Consider the following 6,751-nt stretch of genomic DNA (forward strand, 5'->3'; position numbering starts at 1 on the left):
AATAATAACATTTCTTATTGCCTCTAGGGCGTATTTCCAACAGGTGCGATGTCGGCCACCTGGTGTTGCGACGCGACCTGTGACGGTGAGCTCCCTTGGTGGCCACCGGGTGTTGCGACATGGCCTGCGCTGAGCGGGGACTTGAGTTGCTGTGAGCGAGCAAGGCTCCTGCGATGGGTGTGTTCTTCGACGGCTTCCATGGTCCATGGCGGGAGCAGCGTCAATGGCGAGTTTTGCATGGCTCATAGAGGGAAGAGGGGGCATGCGGGGAGATATGGGGTGGCGTGGAAGGAAAGAAAAGGAAGACGAGCTGGAGGGGATCAGATCGGACGGCTAAGTGCAGGCATCTGACGGCTCAGGGAGCGACCGATGTGGGCGAGGGGCCGCTCGGCCGGCGCCTAGCATCGACTCGTACTCGAACCTAGAAACCTCTTTGCGCTCGGGCTAGGGGTTTGGACTTTGGAGTCCCTATTTCCGGCGCCACGCGACACACAATTGCCTCGTATCCGATCCTCTTGGTACCCAAATCAGCCAACCTTAGATCACCGCCGCCGCCTCCGCCGCCATCTCCGCCGCCGGTCCCTTGATCCGCCATCTCCGCCGGTACCAAATATTTTGAAGCCAACACATGGAAAATGATGGAGCCGTGGCAGAACTGGCAGAAGGATCGCACACTCGATATGTTCAAGATACCAGTGGACCAGAGTTATTGTGAATTGCTTCGTGATGTACTGGATGGTCAGTGCACTCGGACTGCCTTTGAGAAACTCGAAGGAGGTCACCCTGCTCTGAGCTTGCATGATGATGATGTTGTTTACATCATGGCCAAGGCTAAAGAGATGAACCGCAGGGCAGTTGTGTTTGCTGTGAACATGAGGAACAAGGTTATACAAGGATTGGCTAAATTTGATGGAAAAAGAACATATGGCTTCACTGAAACCTACCTTCAAAGTGGGATCTCCAGCTATCTGACCGCTGAGTTGTCTGCCAGGTTATTATCTGTAACTAGTGCATTTTAACTATTTTTCTTGTTGTACATACCAGTTTGATCTCAGAGAAGTAGTATGATAGCGGACACCCGCATCGTTAGATAGGCCTGACCAGGGGATGCTACTGAGTATGGATTTTGCGGACTTATTTTAGATTCACGTACAACATGATATTTCTCTTGTTAGAATGTCTCTAGATGAATTCAGTTCAAATTCTTGGAATAATTATGCATCTATGAGATGCCATTAGCAGAATCTAATTGCACCTAGATCACCTCACAACATGAACAGAGAAGGGTTTAGGGTTTCTTTACATGTCACGGGAGTGGACATGATCGCCTGCTCGGTGCAGGCGTGATGCAGGGGTGATGTAGTCGAAGTAGATGTTCTCCTCGACGTCCTGATTCCTTCAGGACGCCACCGGCACTGCCCAGGGACAGCGGCGGCGGCTGGCTTAGGTCTTCCCGTCGCTGCAGCACTCCCCCTGATCGGATGGGGTGAGAGAATATCGGGAGGAGAGTAAACCTTACGTGAATTGTAATCTCGCAGGTGCCCAGCTCTCTCCCGTATCCCTTTTAATATGGCGCTGGCGACAGGGGACCCAAAACCTGAGTTGGTTTTTGGGCGCCCCCGATCAGGGCGCGTTAGTTCTGATCGAGGCTCACGTACGTTGGTACGTGGACCCCTTCACTTATCGTTATCCCTTTATCCTTTTTTTTTGTTAGACTAATAGATCTAACTGGCCTGTTTAAGCCGTCAGATCAAAACCAACATTCTCCCCCTTGATCGTTAGGCTTAACTTCATTCGAAATAGGCGGGTGTACTATAAGTGTTGAGGTTCTATGGCGTTTTGAGCTGTTGTAACACCTCACTTTGGTACATCATTCCTATGTAGAATGGGCGAATGAAGTTAAGCCTAACGATCAAGGGGGAGAATGTTGGTTTTGATCTGACGGCTTAAACAGGCCAGTTAGATCTATTAGTCTAACACAAATATGTAGCTTAGACTGAGCAAATGAGGCAAGTTAACTAGTTAAGCTAATATCCATACTAAATATTTGATATATAACCAGGAACAGAGTCACGATATGCTATGAAATGAATTTGCACTCCAAAGTGCCATCAACTCTGTGTTTTGTATGGCACTAGAACTTCCATTCTAGTAAGATGTTCAGTATACGGAGATGTATAGGAGTTACGGGAATTCTGCATTCAGAAAGAGGGCTCGGTTGAGTGAACTTGTGTTCTATAACCAGAACTCATTGGAAGATGTGCTCTTGTTTTATGACTTGTTGTTTCTGCACCTGCAAAATTTATTCACTTAAACATGGCCCATTTTTTTGTCTCTGTTACAGAGGGAAAGCTAGAGATGGAATTCCACAAGGAGGCGATTGCATAGCTTTGGAGCCTATTGATAACATGTACAAAGGGAAGGCTGCTGAATCAAGCAAGGATCGAATCACACAAGCAGGTGACATATCCAAAAGTAATGCTGCTGAGTCAGGCTGGGTTCGAGTTTCAAGAGGACGCAAGCAGAAAGCTTGACAAACAGTAGCTTCAGTCTTGCTATGTGACCATCAGAAAGCAATACTGTAGATACTCCGATTCAAAGTAACACTAACCTGTTGTTGTATTATGCATTGCAATGAAGATTCAAAGTAACACTAACCTATTGTTGTATTATGCATTGCAATGAAGTAAAACTGTAACATTATCATGTGGGACCTCAACTAATGGTCAGCTGTCAAGATTATTTTTGAAGATGTAGCTGTGAGCTCATAAATACTGCATTCGATAACTTGTTCTTCATAAGTACGGCGATTTTCCCCCTTTTCGAATGACATGATATTCAGTGGCTTAAATAGTTGAATCAAGTTGGCTTTTGCTTTAAATCATGTGGTGGAAAACATTGTCCATTTTCATTCTCTGTCAGATATAAGTAGTTTTGTTATGAAAGGATCAGATGTAAGTAGTTAAGTTATATGGTCGGACAGGGTCTGTTTATTTTTCTTCTTGAAAAACCTTTTCTGTACTACTGCTACAGAGTACACACATAGTTCGTTTGTCTTCAGATGTTATCTGCAGTTTAGACGGCCACCCGATGCAAAACTGCACTTCTCTTGCCCGTCTTGTTGCAGTACTTTCTCCCTTGTTTTTCTCTGCTGTCAAGTGTGTATTGTGTTCTATCCTGCTAGTGGCAGAGCAATTTTACGCAGAAACAAGTATATTTGAAAGCTAGGAATCTGGTGTTGTGTTTTGTTTTCGACCAACCTGTTTAGCCTTTTTAGTGGTGTTCCTAACCCGTAAGCTGTCGATGAACCAGTGGTGTTTTGTAGCCGGCTCAGATGTGAGCTTGGTGTCTAAGCTGCCCAAGCTGTTGAGCTTATACCTATCTGTTCTTTTCATTGGTTATTAGTATGACCTGTCAATTGGTACAACTGTACAAGTAAAACCGCAAAAAATTGTACTGACAGCATCCTATCTGCTGATGAAGCTTGCTGGCAATGTTTTGTCGCGGTCTCAAATGCAGTATCTGTTAATTGTGTTGATCTGTGTGTGCTTTCATTGGGATGTATGTATCAATTGATTTGAACATGTGATTATCGAGCAATAAACTGATCATGGTTTACCCCTCAATTTTTGTGTTGTCTACCAACAACGACCTTGTGTTTCCTTCCTGCAAATGTCTCTACCTTGACGACAATGACAAGATATCCACAGAAGAGGAACATGGATATTTTTATACTAGTAGCGAGTTTCCCTTTGTCGTGTCTCTATAAACTTTTGAATTCGAACCATATATAGCAAAAATAATCTTTCCTTTGTTCATTTTTGTAGCCTTATCGAACTAGGAGTATTTGTCATAGTGATAGTGTTGCTTTAGGAAGGATGGGCGTGTGCTCGACTAGAAACTGATTATGTGATTGTTTAAAAAGATCACGGCTAGAAACTACTCTCTCCGTCCCATAATATAAGATTGTTTTTTACACTAGTATATTATGAGATGGAGGGAATAGTTACTAGAAAACCATTGTGTTCGCAAAATTATCTACATTATGCATCCTTGTGAACAAAACACAAGCCGCAAGGCATGTGCTCGACTCTATCTGTATAGGTGCGAGCACTGTTAATAGGAAGGTGGAGAGGTTGATATGGGTTAAATGCCCGGGCAGCTACCGCTAACGGTCCAGTGTACCTGACCAAGAAAGGGTACCACACGTCCGTACCTCTCCCTTTCTGTCTCTTCCTAAATTGTACTAAGAAACTGCTCTGCACGTGACAGTCTACGGACGAAATATGAATGATGCATGCCTTAAACGGCGCTGATTTTCGAAATGATCTAATCTAATGGCTGATTTGATCCATCACTCACAAATCATTGTACTGGGAAGTTCGTTATGTGCTCCATTCAAACTTCGGCCCTCTTTACTTTTCCAACCACCATGATCAGAGCAGCTTAGCTAGCACACGAATGAACCTTACATATGAAAATACTTTACACATCAGTTGTATAAAATTTGATTAGCATTTTTCGTATCAAAAAATATAATTCGCCCGCACAAAACTTCTTACATGTATACACTCGAAAGAGTATGTTCTTATTGTAGTACATTTCTTCTGTTGCGTATGTGGAAAAGCAATGTTGCGTTTTGCGACAAAATAATGCTATTTTCTCACCACATATTCTAATCTTCTGGTAGGTGTTGTACCTCATCTTTCTATCAAATTCTTATTGTTCTATGATGGAACCAGACCCGTGCATGCTCAAACGGAATAGCTTTGTTTTTCTTGTGGGGAAAACAGAATAGCTTTGAAGTCGAACATCAACTAACCATGAATCATGTTAGTATGCACCATGGTAAATTGGTAAATGCGATTGACGAATTTACTCGTCCTTTATAAGGATAACTTGACGCAGTACGGCAAGCAGGCATCTTTGGCCTTGGAGCACTGAACGACCCGACCACCTACAATATACCATTTTGATTCTTGAGTTGTTGTGGTATCAAGTTCAGTAGTGGGGATATGTGTAGCAGTATCACCAAGGCCCTAGATTTCTCAGGTTTTAATTAAAAAGAATTGTGGTTTGGTTCTAAGTCTTATCTTTTCCCCGTGATTATTCACGGTCACTATCTTTTTTGTTCTCCAAATAATTTCATTGTCATTACTTCGCTTTTGAAGTTATGCATGCTTCACACCACACGACTTGATTAAATTCACACAATGGCAACTAAAGCCGAGAGTTGCGGATAGAGGACATAGAGCTACTCCGGTGGCATCGTGGGTCTAGGGTCCTGGAAACACATTGGCTTCTTCCGTTTTACACGTCGTCTTTCAAAGGCAACGGCATAACCAAGAAAGCAAAGGTTTTTCTTTGATTTTGTTAGTGCATTGTAATATTTATACTAGTTCGCATTTTGGGTTCATGGCTATGAACTTGTTTAGATGGCTATGTCATAGATACTGGTTTGTGAACATATGAATGGTTGTGAATGAATGGATGCGACATTACACATTTTGTCAATGTATATACTATTGGGAAGTATCAATGAAGTATATGTGATCTGTGCTTATGTTCGCTCTAGGGCGACAGGGGAGGACTAGGGTTCCTCTAGACCGCCGGCACCCCCTCCAGGCTCTCCACCTCATTACTGGTGGATGCCGGCCGGTTCGCGGTGGTGGCAAAGTGTCCTCTCCTGCCTCCTTCCTTCTTCTTCCCCTTACATCGTCTCCTTGCTTCACCCCCATCCTAATGAGGTGTCATGGCATGGATCTAACTCTAGTGGCGACCGTGGTGTTCCGCTTGGTCCATGGCGCCTTCACTCCTCCAGCGTTGTGTGCGCTTGGAAGCACGGCCATGGGCTCTGTTCCTGCCATATTCGGTGACTTGGGATGGGAGGGGCCGGCCCACCCAGGCACGGGTATATTGGCGCAATGCACCTCCGTTTTTTGACCAGGGGGTTCGGGCCATGAATGGTGTCCTCGTGGTGGCCCCGATGCGTCGAGTTCTTGCTGGCCGACCCAGATCAGTGCCTTTCTGTCCCCGTCATCAGGTGGTCTCCGGTGTGAGGTGGCGGTGGTGGTGGCGAGCGGTGGCGACTCGCTGCGTATTTGCGACCCATCTCTCGATTGGAGGTAGGTTAGGTTGGTTCTTCGGGCCTGGGGCTGGCGGTTGCTTTGCGGCGGGTGTCATCGTGCAGGTTTGTTGTTCTGTCCTGACCGTGTGGGCAGCGAGAAAATACATGCGGGAGGCATTCGTGGGTGGGAGTTGGCGTTACTTCTCCTTGCCTATTCTCAAGTGTTCGTCTTCATCTCTATCTGTCTACCTTTGTGTTGCTAGTGGGCTGTGGGAGGTAGGTGAGCGCTCACAAGAGAAACTTTGCCCAAGGGTGTCGGCGACGGTGACGGTGATGCTCTCCAGTGTCGTTCCCCTTCTTGGAGGCGTCACCTGGGATATTCTCCTCCTCCTTGGGCTCGAGGTGAAACCCTTGGTCCGACATGTTGGACTGGACGGTGGCGGCACTATGGCGTCGTTCCCTTCTTAGAGGCTCTGTCCTATGAGCTATGTTCCTACTTACCGGTGGTCGAGGTCTGGGTGTGGATTGTGCTTCTTCTCTTAGCGTTGATGGTTCTATGGTTGTGATGGTGATGCTTTCAAGGGAAGAGTTGTGTTCGAAGGCCTCACCTTGGGACCTCGTCATCCGTTTATGGCCAGGCACTTGGGTGCATGCCTTCACCGTTAGACGGTGCGGTGCCCTTCG

The sequence above is a fragment of the Triticum dicoccoides genome, chromosome 5A (assembly GCF_002162155.2).
Source record: "Triticum dicoccoides isolate Atlit2015 ecotype Zavitan chromosome 5A, WEW_v2.0, whole genome shotgun sequence".
Lineage (NCBI taxonomy): Eukaryota > Viridiplantae > Streptophyta > Magnoliopsida > Poales > Poaceae > Triticum > Triticum dicoccoides.